The sequence below is a fragment of the Larimichthys crocea genome, chromosome XVI (assembly GCF_000972845.2).
Source record: "Larimichthys crocea isolate SSNF chromosome XVI, L_crocea_2.0, whole genome shotgun sequence".
NCBI lineage: Eukaryota > Metazoa > Chordata > Actinopteri > Sciaenidae > Larimichthys > Larimichthys crocea.
This window is the reverse complement of record NC_040026.1, coordinates 7,581,474-7,598,400: the sequence shown is the minus strand read 5'-3', so window position 1 is coordinate 7,598,400 and position 16,927 is coordinate 7,581,474. Positions and strand designations below refer to the sequence as shown.

The 16,927-nt window shown below is 42.2% G+C and overlaps 1 protein-coding gene across 4 annotated transcripts in view; it reads left to right on the top strand.

The window, feature by feature from the left end:
- The window catches only part of rbfox3a (RNA binding fox-1 homolog 3a), a 417,700-nt gene that overhangs the window by 66,125 nt on the left and 334,648 nt on the right, over positions 1 to 16,927 (top strand). The window lies entirely within an intron of this gene.

The following is a 16,927-nucleotide window of genomic DNA, read 5'->3' as shown; positions in this document are numbered from 1 at the left end:
TAAGATTGAATCCAGGATATCTCTCCTTTGATTGGCTGAGATATAACAAGAACTCTTATTAATGGGCCATCCTCTGTTAGCTGTCACTCAGTGTCTGTGCGGTTCTCTATGTTTTTGTTTGTGTGTCCTGATCACATCAAATTGTCAGCTTTCCTGCATTTGGGTCCTCAGTCTTTATATTTCAAATGTTCTGCTGCCCATCATGATGTCATCAATTATATGACCAAAGACCTCTAGTGCTCATGTGAATTCTCAACCCGTTCTCATTCCCAACGCGTAAAATACCGACGCTTTGTCACGCCCCTTGGCGTCTGATACCGACGTAAAAGGTACCCTTCCGCGTCTGTATAAAACGCTCTGGGTTGTCCATTTACTCCAGTATAATCCGTTTGCGCTGGTAAGAGACGCTCAGAGCAGAGCTCCAGCCGTGCATTCACTCCAATAATAACCCGACCACAGCGATACATGACGCTGCAAGCTACAATCTGATTGGACAACCGAGGACCCTCTGCCCGGAACTGTTTTTCTCACTATGTCAAGGATTTCTTTTATTGATATCATCAACGTTTCTCAGCACAAACACGCCAAAGTGTCACTGATAATTCAACAATAAAATAGCTTTTATTAACTTTTATTCCTATGTTTTGGATAGCGGAAAGGCCTACACTACCCAGAATGCTCGTCCACTGACGATTTGCGAGCTACAATCTGATTGGACAACCGAGGACCCTCTGCCCGGAAGTGTTTTTCTCGTGTTGTTAAAGATTTCTTTTAATAATATCATCAACGTTTTTCAGCACAAACACTGTGTGTGTCACCATTGACTGATAAAATAAAAAGTTAATCCCTTCTCTGTTTAATGCGCTTTTTATAATGTCTGTTTTTAGACAGAGCTTGTTATCAACGGACCTTTTGAGAAGGAAAAAAAGCATGCCGTCACACTGGTAAATTGACAGTCACAGAACATATCTGAGTCACCTCAAGCTGACCCCAAGGTCAAGGCCATATCCCCTGATAACTCATCAACGCTTTGAGATAGGGGCCTGAAATCTGCACCTGCACATTGGGACAGCATGGTCGACCACGGTGCCGAGTTTCGTACCCGTGGCCCCTTGGGAAGGGTCAGAGGTCAGCCGTTCTGTACTTAACGAGGCCTAGTAGTAGTATTTGATTTGATTTGACTAATTTGGATTAAAATGAAATTGTATAAAGCATGACATGAATATAGAAGATATTTCAACCTAGACATTCTTATAAGTCACAACCTAACTTATCCTTTTAACCTATATTGTGTGTGTGTGTTGTTTTTGTTGTTATTGTTGTTTTCTTTTCCTGACAGTGGCAAAGTGTGGGATGACACATGGGAACCTGCGCAAGCTTATCTGTAAAACAGCCCACCACAGGTTGCAGAGTTGGCACCACAAGTTCCCAGTTCAAAGTTCAACATGTTGAAATTCACAATAGAAATAAAGTTAAAGTTCATCATAAAAGTTCAGAATAAAATATTGAATACACATTTCAGTCAGTGTCAGTCTCTGTTTCACTCTATAACTGGCTTAAGTACATAAAACATCTATGAATCCAATAGATCAATAATATCTCACGTAATGTGTTCACAGCTCTCGATATCTCACTATTGTGGTCTACTTCTCATTACACACATACACACACACACACACGGAAAAAAAATTATAGAATCAAAATAGGACAATTAAATATTTGGCTGTGTAAGTACACAGTATAAGTAGGGTAGTAAAATATCAGTTTAGGAAGTCTATTGATATATATTGATCTATACTCAAATTTCAGACCCCTGCCTTAAAGCATTGATAAGTTAATCCCAAAAAGGTAGGTAGTAGGCCTCATTGAGTACAGAACGGCTGACCTCTGACCCTTCCCAAGGGGCCACGGGTACGAAACTCGGCACAGTGATTGTGGCCCACGTCCTGATACGCATACTCAAATTTCAGCCCCCTGCCTCAAAGCTTTGATGAGTTATCAGGAGATAGTGACCGGAAAAGAAGAGGGTCAGATTTGGGGGACTCACTAAAAAAACATGTCTTTTTGGCCGCCGCGCGGCAGCCTTTGACCCCAGGGGCCCCAGATTTGGAACAGAGGATCCCCCAGGGGCCCTGAATAATGAACCGGTGAAAAAAAACCCACAAGTCCAGTAGAATTTTTTTTGCCCCGTCTGGATTCCTGAGCATTGGGGTCCTGTCAGAATCATGCAGTCTTATACCCTCTGACCTGCGTGGAGGTTTTGGAGGACATGTGTTTCTACAAGTCGCACGGGTCTGAAATTTTAGTATGTTGTTCAGGGGCATGAGACGAGCGGATAGATGTTGGTCTGGTCCACGTCGGCCCAGTACTTTTCGATGGGCGGGGCCGAGAAAGGACGCCGTTACACGAATCTGCGCCCTCGCTGCTGCCACAAAAATGCACCGAACTGCATGAAACTCACTGTGCTATTCTAAATGGAGGTCTGGGTCAGGCTCCCAAAGTCCCAACTCTGTAGACCTTCTAGAAAGCTAACTAGCTCTACAGTGATGGGATTGTGACAGGACCAAAAAATCCCAGCAGAAGGCTCCACGGCGTACGACATAGTCAAATTTCAGCCTCCTACCTCAAAGCATTGTCAATTTATTCCCAAAAAGGTGTCCAGAACGGGTGAACTCTGACCTTTCCAAAGGGGGTACGGGGGTGAAAATAGGGGCCCTGATCAGACCCTGCGTCCTGATACACATACTCAGATTTCAGCCTCCTGCCTCAAAGCGCTGATGAGTTATTCACAAACCAAACAGGTGTTTTTAAGCCTGAACTACTAGGCCTCGTTAAGTACAGAACGGCTGACCTCTGACCCTCCCGAAGGGCGCATGGGTCTGAAACTCGACACCGTGGTCGACCATGTTGTCCCAATGCGCAGGTGCAGATTTCAGGCCCCTTTCTCAAAGCGTTGATGAGTTATCAGGGGATATGGCCTTGACCTTGGGGTCAGCTTGAGGTGGCTCAGATATGTTCTGTGACTGTCAATTTACCAGTGTGACGGCATGCTTTTTAATAAAACACACCCTATCAAATATGTCAATTCGACTTTGATGATTTCTTCGACAAAACACTGAACAAAACTCACATGGTGAGTGTGCTGCATGGTGCTTTTGTGATCCTTTGAGCAGCCCAGAAAGCTTTCCATGAATAAAATTGTTACTGTATATGAATATATACACAGTACAGCTCCAGCGCAAACTGCACACAGGAAATTTCATTTTTCCTTCTCAAAAGGTCTGTTGATAACAAGCTCTGTCTAAAAACAGACATTATAAAAAGCACATTAAACAGAGAAGTGATTAACTTTTTATTTTATCAGTCATAATATCAATGGTGACACACACAGTGTTTGTGCTGAAAAACGTTGATGATATTATTAAAAGAAATCTTTAACAACACGAGAAAAACACTTCCGGGCAGAGGGTCCTCGGTTGTCCAATCAGATTGTAGCTCGCAAATCGTCAGTGGTCGAGCATTCTGGGTAGTGTAGGCCTTTCCGCTATCCAAAACATAGGAATAAAAGTTTATTTCTCAGGCTAGAAGGAGAAAAAAAACATACTGAGGGCCACCACATGAAGCTATTTTATTGTTGAATTATCAGTGACACTTTGGCGTGTTTGTGCTGAGAAACGTTGATGATACTAATAAAAGAAATCCTTGACATAGTAAGAAAAACAGTTCTGGGCAGAGGGTCCTCGGTTGTCCAATCAGATTGTAGCTTGCAGCGTCATGTATCGCTGTGGTCGGGTTATTATTGGAGTGAATGGACGGCTGGAGCTCTGCTCTGAGCGTCTCTTACCAGCGCAAACGGATTATACTGGAGTCAATGGACAACCCAGAGCGTTTCATACAGACGCGGAAGGGTACCTTTTACGTCGGTATCAGACGCCAAGGGGCGTGACAAAGTGTCGGTATTTTACGCGTTGGGAATGAGAACGGGTTGGAATTCTGACTCGTTGGAGTGGTCACTGTTTCTTTAACCTCAACCAAGTAGATGTTTTCCTTTATTTTGTTTTTTCACATAAACCAGATTTTTAGGGTGGCTCTAACTAATGATTGTGCCCAGTACTGAACAAACCTTCATCATAGGTCAGGAAACTTTAACCAGCATACCTTATATTACCTTGGTTGTAACAGTTGATGGGTTAGGATTTCAGGAAACTTTAATATGTTTAATCTGGCAAACATAACCAACTATCCGGGGATTTGTTGGAAATGTTTATTAAATACAGACATAGCACACAGAAGGAACAGCAGGAGCTGAATTCAGCATACTTTAATTTTCATAAGCTACGTGGTCCAGAAACATGAGGTGTGCATTTAGAACTAAATGACCGATATGCATGAAAGTCTAACTCTTATAGTAGTCAAGTGAAACTGATGGGAAACGAGCTTGATTTAGTAGAAAAGACTCACCACTCTGTTGGTGTTGAACTGTGAGAAACAACGCTCTAAAATGTTCTGTTTAACTGCATGATGATATTAAAGAAGTGGATAGCAGCCATCTGTAGTGTATAATACAGGTTGGTAGTAGGATTGTGTGTGTGTGTGTGTGTGTGTGTGTGAAGACTACACCTGATTAGGCCTTTCCTCTCCTCCTCAGCCATGTTGATAAGGCTTATTTGGGACTCCTTAATCTTCATTAAAGATTGAAGTGAAGGTGGAAGAAAAACTTAGCAGAGGGAAGTCGACAATTAAATTTTAAACTGTGAGATAAGGGCCTATCTTTGACTCCCACCTTCCTGCTCAGCTCTGGTCCACTCAGACAGTGAGAGGTTGTATGTATTATATGCTTTTAGCCAGTATATAAGGACTGTGGGAGGATGGGCTGAAATGGATCGCCTCTCATTTCTGGCTGCCCAGATAGCAGTGGGCAGTCCTCGAGCCATGCCAGCCAGGCCACTGCCAGCACCATTATCTTTTTAATTATGCCTTGTCCACTGGCTCCATGTGGAAGTCCCAGTGTTGCAGCACGAGAGGAAGAGTGCTTAAATAAATGTCAGGCTGGATCCTTATCAACGCAAGCGTGCTTCTGCTGCTTCATCACTTAGACTGTAGTCCCTACTGTACTGTACTGCAGTGTGTGTTTGTCAGCAAAGCCAGTGTGTATGTATTTCCGTGTGTAGAGGTAACACTTTGCACTGTTTTATTTCCTCAGTGACTTTATGGTCTGCTCTCTTTCCACTGTAGATACACATGGCCAGTGCTAGCAATGTGCTAGTAATTTAGTTATTTCATTCTATTAATTCTATTTTCATGAGGAGGGTTGTGGGGATACGTGCCTGTGTGCAACAGATAACTTGCACCTGAATTATAGAATTAAAGCAATATTATATAACGTATATACCATGAAGTAACAGCTTCACTAGAATGTTGATGCTTCACTGATCTATGATCTGATGAATCTTGCCTGTATGTAACTATGTAACTCTGGAATACACAATACGATATGGAACACTTTACAGCACTAAGTCACAAACCAACTATTTCACTAAAATGGATAATATTTTATGGAGAAAATGTTTAATGGTTTTCCCCCTGATGTCCTCCAGAGTTTTCTAATGGGCAGTAAAGTAAATTGTTGTGAGTTATAGTTATTTGCTAGTTAGATCCGCTCATTCAACTGTACTGTCCAGGACTGGATGCTCAGAGCACAGGGGAGTGTTGATGTTTGCGCTGGTAGAACAGGAACTTTGGACTGCTGCAAGGAGGAAGTTTTAAGGTCCTGTAATGCTTATAAAGCGCGTGTCATGCCAGAACAGGAGCCAACAATGAGTGTAACCAATGTAACTCAGCAGCTTCTATGAGCACAGCTAATGTCAGAGGCAAAGAGAGCAAAGCAATGTAAGAAGAAGCTAAAAAAGAGGGACAGACTGAGCAAGAAGCTGCTGGATAGCTAAATATGGGAATGACTTTTAGTCATTAGCAAGAAAAGTAATATTAGCTGGCTGCTATGTCTTGTGTTGTTGCACTTGCTTGATGTTTGGCTGTTAGCAAGGTTGTCAGCATAGATAGTTTTTGATCAGAAGTTATGTAATAATAACAAATACATGTGTACAGCTGGTGCTCATCAAAAATAAAAAAAATGTTGATCTGACAACTAACAGATGCTGTATCACATGATCTGTAGTTAAATCTGAAACCTCCATGGAAATATCATTTCAGCAGTATAGATATCATCCATCCCAGAAGCATATTTAAATCTGCAAAGTTCAGCTGCTGCTGCCTCAGTCAAAACTGTAAAAGGAAAAAAATCAAACATATAGGTCCATCATGTGATTGCAGATAGCTCTTTATTTTGTTACTATAGATGTCCATCCTTTCACTGCACTGTGCCTTTCTTATTATAACCTGACATCTACTGTACAGTTTGCTGTCTGAGTCTTTGTTGAGATGACGGTTCAACAAATAAAGAAAACTTACTTTGCTGTGCAAATTCTGTTTGTGAAAAATTCAAATTAGTAATGTCAACAGCAACAATCTGATATCAAATAGTTATTGTCAGTGCCCTTACTGGACCAGTATATTGGTCATACCTGCTGCTGCTGGTGGAATTACTGTAGGGAGTGAGGTTTGTGGAAGGATCACAATGTGATGCCACTAACAAAGCAAATCATATTGGTCTTTTCCTGAAGTCTGTTTGATTCAGCAGTGAACTGCAAGCAGTGCAATGCAGGGACCCCTCCCTATAGGCCCCTGGTCATTTACTGTCCTAATGACTAATGGGGCAGCACTAAGAAAACACCAAATTGCTTTGCTCTGCTTTCATACAAAGGTCAACCTAACAAAGCAAGAAGGAGTTTCTGAACAGCGAGTGCAACATGAAACATGGAGATAGTTGATTCAGAGAGTAGTGGACTAAGTTTTCACTGAGCTAATGATGTCTGTTGGGTCTGCTGCTGTTGATTTTTCTGAATAAAAATGACCAAAAACGACAAACATACCTCCATATATACAGAAAATAAGTGTTTGGTGCTAATTTGTTAGATTGTTGGATCATTTTCTTCTTTTGAAGCCTATTATGGCTACACTAGATCACAACAAAGTTGCCTTAAAGTGTAGGGCATGTAGTACAATAATGCTACTGTAGGTGACCACAGGTTATAATTACCAAACAGGTTTGTACCCCAGGCTCTCCACTGAGCCAACACATGTTCAATGTGTCCCTCTTTGCAGCCTATGGGGAGAATGTAGCATGGTTATATCCCATCCCTTTCAATTAAAGAACTGCTTAATAAATAATAGCACCCACACCACCTCCCCAACCATAATAAATCCATCATAATGGCAGACCATAGTGCCTCCTGTTTTTACTCAATAATTGATGAAGACAAATTCCTCCAGGTGCTAATTAGATCAACAGGAAATTAGTATTTATTGAAATACAGGTCTTCGGAAAAGGTCATATTGAATATTTTCCCCACATCTAGTCTTCCATGCAACACTTTTATGGTTGTGCAAAAGGTTTTATGGGAAAGTCTATTGCCCAATAGTCAACAGTGTTTGAACAGTGTGGAATAAGAGAGGGAGGAAAAGTCAGAGTACAGAGACAGAAACAAGGGCTGCACAGTGAGCTCAGCTTCATGTGTGCTTTATAATTCTGAGAATATCCAAATAAATCTGTATAAAGTTACAATTCCAGCATCAGTCCTGTCACAATGCAAGGAGCAAAGCAGACCAGCTTTGTGCACACACAAACCAAGGCAACAGCATTAATAGCAGACACAGTGCCAAGTGCCAAGTTCCAACAGCCAATCAAAGATCTCCCCACTAAGCAAAGGAACACACACACAAAGCTGTCAGTTTGTGTGTGTCTTCATGTTCTCTCTATGCAACCATGTCTGTTCAACGTAAACAAACAAACCGAACTGAAATAAGTCACAGGTATTTCAGTGTGATGGGTGAGGCTGCTGTTACTCATATCATCCCTTGGTGTGAGGACAGACAGGGCCACCCATAGGTCAGATCCTTATCTTATTATTCATATATGGCCATTTAGAAACAGAGCTCACAAAAATATGATGTCGGGAACAGCGATTCCACACTGAATGCACTATCACACAGTGATGTATGTCCGTCTCAAAGCTGTGAACTAAGCAGCTTCAACTGATCTGATTCCACTTCTTATGGCCAGCAGGCCTGGTTGTCTCAGACTGTATCAGCATTTCTCTGAGCTCTATTTACAGTGACAAATCTTTCCATCACTCGGTCTGACAGCTGCTATGACTACTGCACACAGGCAAAACTAACAAGCTGAAAAGTGTGCTGTGTTACTATGACAACCAGCAGCCATGAGCTGTTATGTTAGCTATGGCAAAAACTTCATATTTAACTATGTCTTTAATCTCATGATATTGATGTACAGTATATATTTATCACTCAGTCCTTCTGTTTTGATGTTTCAAATATATATGCTGCCATATTTTATAGACATCATAGAAACGGTGCACCCGCACAGCAGCAGAAACCCCCATTCAAATAAATAGGAAAACAGTGTTTTTGCCGCAGCACCAGATTTGGTCTGAATTTATACCATGAACGAATTCTCTGGTAAAACAGATTTTTATTACAATGAGACTTAAATAAATAAACTTAATAACAAAGATATACAGCTGGTTGTTTTGAACTATATCTTCTGTCTTGTGAGGCACGTTAAGCTGCATTTTATACAATGAAACGTGCTATATTAATGAAATGTATTATTGCTATTATCCTATATTAACTAGCAGCACGTGCCAATGCTATGTGAGTTCCCCAGACCGCTACTGTTCTTCAATCTAAGTGACTTAAATAAAAACATACATTGGAGTGTCTGTTTATGCTTGTCCACATTTGAATGTTTGAAAAGTACCTACATGGTTTAAAAGTTGGAAAGCTTGCAGATCCATGCTCTCCATATAAAAAGTACATTTTATTATTTTATTGCAATTAAAAATCCAGCAGAACATTAAAACACTGGGTGTATGAATACATGCATGGGATAAAATATAGGAAACATATCTTTACACCCTGAAATGAGACACTGGATTAACGTATGCCTGGAAGACGTCACAGGGTTGGAGACCAAGGTTAGACTATAAACTGCAGATGAGTTAGTAAAACAGTTGAAACTGTCAACAAAAAAGGAAATCTGCTCATATTGTTAGTGTAGATGCACCTTAGAGAGGACGGCTTGTGCCATCTGCCCTTCAAGACTCATTCATTCATAACCGCACTGTACCTTTAACCGCCATTTTTCAATAAAAGGATTGGCCTGAAAACATTATAATGTGTTCTAAAATATCTTTAAAGTATACGCTCTTCAGGTATGCTTCACTGCGACGTGCATATCACATTTGTAGACTGTGTGCTGTGGTCTGTGCTCTCTCTCTCTCTCTCTCTCTCTCTCTCTCTCTCTCTCACTCTATCTGCTTTAAATACAAAACAGCAGCTATTAGCAATACTTTCTCACACTACACACACCTTTACACACGGTTCACCTGTATTGATTATTTCCTCATACTGCCTCTTTGGGCTGATTGTGTTGCTTTCTGAGCCCACAACCTTCCTGATTGTGTTCCCCCTCACTGCGCTCATAATATAGTGTAATTTTAGCAGCAGCACACAGCAGACAGGCAAAGTTAGACACTAGCTGGTGGATATAGTGGATCATTTAGCAGCTGAAGAGCCAAAGGAAGATATTTCTTTCACTCACAGAGGGCCAAATCTGAGCTACAAGGAGAGTGAGTCTCAGACTTGGACTAAATCACATAAGAGAAAAATGTAACTCTAAGCTAGGGCTGCAACTAATGATTATTTTTGTTGCTAATTAGTTGATTAGTCACAATTATTTCTACTTAAATAGAACAAAACAGAACGATGCATCATGTTTTATCAGTGATATTATCATTATCACTGTTTTTTTAATGATTAAATATCTCAGAACTTAATTTCTTAATATGCTCCAAATCACAGATTACCACTGACATGAAGTGGAGGTTTACTATTCAGTGTAATATCCAATTCATGACATCACTGATTTGTACTGATCTAATATCCTACACATGAATTATTATTGATATTGTCGCCTTTCATTTTTCATCAGTGATTCTACTGGCCAGCCTTCAAGTCTGTGCACATTAATAAATGAAAGTATTCAAAGAGCGTCACCTGATCTGTAGATCTCTTGTCTGATGACATGGGAGAGCATGAACCAAAACAACTGCAGCGCTTCACATTTTGTATTTTGATAAATCCCGTTTTGGTTGCACACTAATTAATGAATATGTCTTTGTATAAAAAAACCCACAAATCCATTTGGGTTTGATTTGCTTGTAGGTTAGTAGGCTGATATAAAGACACACGCACATTTATGACCAGATTTGACTGATAAAACGGTTTGGGAGACAGGAGCGATATGTTACTAACCACTACAAAATTGGCTTTATGTCTGATAACTCACTGATACCTAAGACAAATAACTTGGATTTTAATTTAGTTGAAAATAATATTTTACGTTTGATGTGTGCATGCATCGCTGCAGTGCTGCCATAATATAAGTTGAGTGAATCAGTTGATCAGTGGAGCGCGAAACAAGGCAGATTCAGACTCGACAATTTGAATTTATTAGCTTATTTGTAGTCCAAGATAGTGGGGCTTGTGTTTCACTGGCAGAATTTATAAGGACATACTGACTCAAGTGACATAAGTACACAGAAACAGCATAGAGAATCTGGATTTTGAAAATAAATTAAAAAAAACAGATGTGTATCTGTGTATCTGACAAAATGATGGCCATAAGACATGCCCTTCTCTGCATAATTAAAGCTGCTTGGCAGCAGGATTTAAACTTTTTGCTATTAAACAATGTATGGGATTCCGTTCTCAAGCAGGGTAATTCAGCACATGCCTGCCTGTTACAGTTTACCATTGTGCACAGGACTCATATGTCTGAAGTCAAATTATCTCATATGTATCCATGTTAATTTCCTGTGTGACAAATGTAAAAGAGGTGAGGCTTCACTTATGCACATATTCTGGACTTGTCCCAGTCTGGAAAAATCCTGGACAGGCATTTTCCAAACCTTGTCTCTTATTCTTAATCTTGAACTAGAGTCCAACCAGTTGATCGCCCTTTTTGACATTACTGGAGAGGATGACATGAGAGAGATATACTTCACACCTTTCGTCAAACTCTGGTTGACCCCGCTTTGACAGTTTTACGACTTTGACCTTTGACCCGGAAAGGGGGGTCCCGGCCCACCCCGGCATGGCTATTGGCTATGCTGAAGGGGGTAGTACGCATGCGCAAAACCCCAGCCCGCCCCCCTGTACTGCTATTGGCTGTGCTGACACACAGGAGGATGAAATGGGAAAGAAAGTCAATGTGGAAAATGTTAAAGATTTTTTACAAGAGCAAGATACCTACACTAAACCAGCCAGAATACATTTCACCAGAAACAGAGTTTTTGTCCCTAGGCCTTTAAACCAATTTCAAGCAGATCTTTGTGACATGCAAGCCTTGGCGGAACACAACGACGGGTTTAAATATTTACTAACGGTCATAGATGTATTTTCAAAAAAAGCATACGTGCGTGTTTTAAAGAGAAAAACCGCAGACGAGGTGGTGAAGGCCTTTGTTTCAATCTTCAAAGACAGTCAGATCCCTGAAAAGTTACAAACGGATGCCGGTAAAGAGTTTTTCAACAAGAGTTTTGATGCTTTGATGAAGAAGCACAACATTGTACACTTTGCCACAGCAAGCGATCTGAAGGCCTCTGTTATTGAGAGGTTTAACCGTACGTTAAAAACTAGAATGTGGAGATATTTTACGGCTAACAACACGAGGCGATACCTCGACGTTTTACAGGATTTGGTGAAAAGCTACAATCACAGCTTTCATAAAAGTATAAAAATGGCGCCTATGCAGGTGACCTCCGAGAATGCCTCTCAAGTGTTTCAAAATCTGTACGGCACGTTTCCTACACGACACCGTGATGCGGTGCAAATGAAATTTAAAAAGGGTGATCTTGTCAGATTATCCAAGGTCAGAGGGGCGTTTGATAAAAAATATGAACAGAGTTTTACGGACGAAGTGTTTACGGTGGAGGCCTGCATTCCTCGGACTCCCCCTGTGTACAAACTCCAAGATTATGACGGCGAGCCTATCGAGGGCTCCTTTTACGAGGCAGAGTTGCAAAAAGTAAAAATGTCTAAAGACAGGACGTATCATGTAGAAGAAATATTGAAACGACGTACCGTCAAGGGTGAAAAACAGGTTTTGGTGCGTTGGAAAAACTGGCCCGGCAAATTCAATAGCTGGGTCAAGGCCTCGGATCTGAAAAATATATAAAAGCCACGCTCAACGACCCCGGACCAAACATACCGTCGGATATGGCGACAAACGCAGGATTTTACGTTACCTTACCTTCCAACGCTAGTAAAGACGTGTTTAAAAACAACACCAGCTCAAATTACACGGTAGACTTAGCCAAGGCTATCGAACTGAACGGAGAATGGGAGGTGGGTCTGTGCGAAATCATTTATCCTCACACGTGGTATACTTTACCTAAGGATAACGCTTATATCGAACTCATGGAAATCTCGGATGAACCTGTAATTCCGGCGGGGGAAGATTATCCTAATCATACAAAGCCTGGAGAGCTACTCATCATTCAAAAGTTTAGTCGGGGAGGATATTATGATAAGCCGAAAGACCTCCTGGATCAAATCTTACCGAAACTCATAAAATATGACCCCATAGCCGAGGCTAGTTACAACAACGTGACCAAGTGCATCGATTTCAAAGGCAGCGGTCGGTACAAAATCAGAGCGCAAGCCCCCTTGGCCTACATGCTGGGTCTTAAACCGGGTGAGTGGTGGAACCTCTCTCCCCGTTCGGCTACATACCCGTGCGATCTCAAAAGAGGTATTTATAACCTCTTTATTTACACAGACATCATTCAGTATCAACCGATCGGTGACAGCTACTCGCCGTTGCTGAGCGTGGTGAACGTTAAAGGTGGTTTTGGAGACGTGGTGAGTCTCAGGTACAATACGGTGCATTACGTGCGCGTGTCTAAAAGTTACATTAAAACGATTCATATAGAGATTAAAACGGATCGCAACCGGTGTGTGGACTTTGTCTACGGGAAGGTTATTTTGAAACTTCACTTTAAACCAGCCGCGGCTCAGCATCCTGTATAAAAATAAATAAAAAACATGGAACAGGTACGTCTGAGAGAGGATCCTCATCGCTTCATAAACTATTATGAAAGTCAAGTGGGAGGCGCTTTACCCGGTTTTTATGGAGCACCGGTCATGTACGGTCGGGGTATAGGCTCCATCTTCTCGAGATTGTTTCGTTTTGTCTCTCCTCTGGTGAAAAAAGGCTTTGCCATCGCCAAGCCGCACCTCAAATCGGCCGCGAGCAACATTGCCTCTGATGTGATAAAAACTGCGGTGGGGAGTATGACCAATCGACAGAATCAGGAGGGATCCGGAGGGATTATGGTTTTATCGCGTAGACAAAGGAGGAGGCCGCCGGGGGATCGTGTTTTTTCGTTCCCTAATAAACGTGCGAGTCATAAAAGGAAAAAATCAGTCGGGAGAAGCAAGCCGAAGGGGAGGAAGTCTGCCAGAAGCGACGATATCTTTTAGACCTAAATAATACAAGAAGAAGAAGACAGCAAAAAAAAAAAAAAAAGCAATATGGCTCTTTTACACCAAAAATCACCCGAGTGCACCCTGGCGGAGCTGGATTTATTTTCAGCCCCCATGACGCAGCTGTCTATCGAAGATAAGGTCTACACTGAAATTCTTCCTCTATCGGCCATCACCGACGGGGGCCACATTGAGTTCTTTATTCCCGGAGATGGTGAAAAGTATTTGGATTTGAACGATACCTTGCTGCATCTCCGCCTGAAAATCACCAACGCCGACGGTACAGACCTGGCGAATGACGCCGCTGTGGGCCTGGTCAACTACCCTCTGAATGCAATTTTCAGTCAGTGCGACGTTATTCTGGGGGATAGATTAATTTCACAGTCTAGCGCTACGCACCCGTACAGAGCCATGATCGAAACCCTACTCAATTACTCTGAAGATACGCTCAAGAGTCAATTCAGCGCGGGTCTTTTTTACAAAGACACGGCTGGAGCAATGGACTCTATTGTGACCAACAACGGTCCTAACCGCGGACTTAACTCCCGAGCAGCCTTCTCCGCCAATTCTCGGGAAGTACACCTGTTTGGCCCCCTTCACGGGGACGTATTTTTCTGTGAGAGGCTCCTTCTGAATTCGGTGGACATGAGAATCAAGCTGACCCGAGCCAGCGACGCCTTTTGCCTCATGGGAGCTCGCGATTCTGTTTTCCGCCTGAGAATACTAGGCGCCTCGCTGTTTGTTAAAAAAGTGACAGTCTCCCCCGCGATCCGTCTGGGTCACGCAGCAGCTCTGCTGAGGGGTAACGCGCTGTACCCCCTGTCGCGCGTCAATGTAAAAACCTACTCCATACCTGCAAATTCCAGGATATGTAACCAGGAGAACCTCTTTCTGGGTGCTATGCCCAAATACGTGGTGCTGGGTATGGTACACCACGAAGCTTTCACAGGACGAAGAGACCTGTCGCCCTTCAATTTTACCCACAACAACGTAGAATATCTGGCCCTCTGTCAGGATGGCAGACAGGTTCCGGCTAAGGCTTTCCAGCCCCAGTTTAATCAAGGCAGCTCAGTCAGAGAGTTTTACAACATGTTTATCGCCACCGGAAGACACCTGAAAGATCTACCTCTGAGCATCAACCGTGAGGAATTTAACAACGGATACTCTCTGTTTGTGTTTAATCTCACCCCGGGTGATGACAACGATGCTCTGTCCCTTGTTTCCAGCGGGAATTTAAGATTGGAAATGAGATTCAGAGTAGCCTTACCACACACCACCACTCTGATCGTCTACGCCTGTTACGATTCCATTCTGGAAATTAACTCTAAAAGACAGGTGCTGGTGGATTATTATTAAAAAAAAAAAAAACATGAATAATCATGAACTGGAAAATCTTTTGCATCGTCTCCTAGGAGATGTATTCTGTGGCGTGTGGGCTTCTGATCAGCTGCCGTTACTGACGCGTTCCTTTGACACCCCAGTCTACTTTATAGTCAACACACACCCTGCGCACCTGCCCGGTGAGCACTGGCTCTCTTTGACTCTGGAAGAGGATGGTGTAGCCACCTTTTTTGACTCTTATGGTTTTCCTCCGGACTTTGCTCATTACCCCTCAAGCATCTTACAGTTTTTGGAGCAGCGTTCTGACCGGATATTGTACCACGATCGTCAGCTTCAACACACCCTTTCCACCGTATGCGGTCAACACTGCGTTTATTATCTCTGCCATAGGGCCTGCGGAGTATCCTTTGAACGACTGTTGTCTCTGTATGACGACGATGTGATAAAAAATGATCAGACTGTATCACACTTTGTGGAGAAATATCGACGCTGTATCAGAAATCGAAGCTCCGGATGTTTTAACCATGGAACTTGTTCTTTGCAAATGTTTAATCAGTGTTACAACCTGTGAATTATCTATTCATTATATCTATTATTACATAACGTATCATATACATATATCATGAAAATAACTCTCTGTAGACTGAATGTGATCAATAAAGCCTTTATTGAGAAAAACAATTTTTGTACGTTTACATTCATTTATGGAGACAAGGGGATCCAGGGAGATTTATTCTTTTTACGCCGTCTACTTTGGCGTTCTTTGGGAGTAATCCAGTGTGGGGAGAGGATTACTGTCCGTTTGGAGACTCGTTTGGCCTCTGGAGGAGCTATTGTGTCTTCTTCTTCTGCTTCTTCTTCTTCTTCTTCTTCTTCTTCATTATCTTGCCCCTCTGCTCTGCTCCAGCGTGGGGAGGGGGTCATTTCCCCTTTTTCAAAAGCGGCCTGGGCTTCAGCCATTTTGAGGCGACGATATTGATCGCGAGCTCGATGGTTATTCAAAGAGGATAAGGGAATGTTGAGGTCTGACAGAGTATTTAAGAAACTCATCCAGCCTCTAGGTGGTGGGGCTCGGGCTTTTTTATAAGGGAGGGAGATGTTTTTAAATAAATCAATCATATGAGACCCTTTTACGGTTTGTCCTTTATAAATAAATTCACCTTTTGAATTCCATCCGGCGTTGCTCTTGGATAATTTCTTCATAATGTACTCTGCATTCTTGTGGTCGCGCTGGGGAAGGCTTTTTATTACCTCACTCAGTGTGTCATCCGGATCGGACCGCTCCGTGTCAGCAAGATGACTAGATGTAAGATCCGTTGACTCTTCTCTCGGGTCGCGTTGCAAAGTTAAAGTCACCCGACGCTCTTCTTTTTGACCTTGTTTCATCAGCGTGAGATATTTCTGCAGCAAGGTGTCGTATTTTTTTATTTTTTCATAAGAACTCAGCCCCGGCTCATTTAATATCGCTCTCATTTTTGCGTCTAAATCATCTTCGGCAGTTTGTCTGATGGAGGATTCAGGTTGAGTCAGGCGGTTTAACTGATGAGGTGCGACGAGAAACATTTTTTGCGACGTTCTCAGAGCCATGTCTTATTTATTTATTTATTTTTACCTTCTATTAACAAGTCCTCCTATAAGATTTCCGAGGATGGGTACCGCAGCCGAAAGCAGAGGTAAAATAAAACCTCCCGACTGTTTCATCAATGTTCTGCGTTTCTGATTTAAGGCCGTCTTTTTATCAGCCAGCAGTCTGATAATTTTTCTCCGGCTTTTCAGTTTTTTGTATTGAGGAGAAGACAGTGGAATGTTGCCTTTTAAAAGATTCAAAGCAATCTCGCACAGAGCTTGGAGAAAGTCCGGGGAAGAGTGGGCAAGAATGTCTTTACGTTTACGAGGTGTG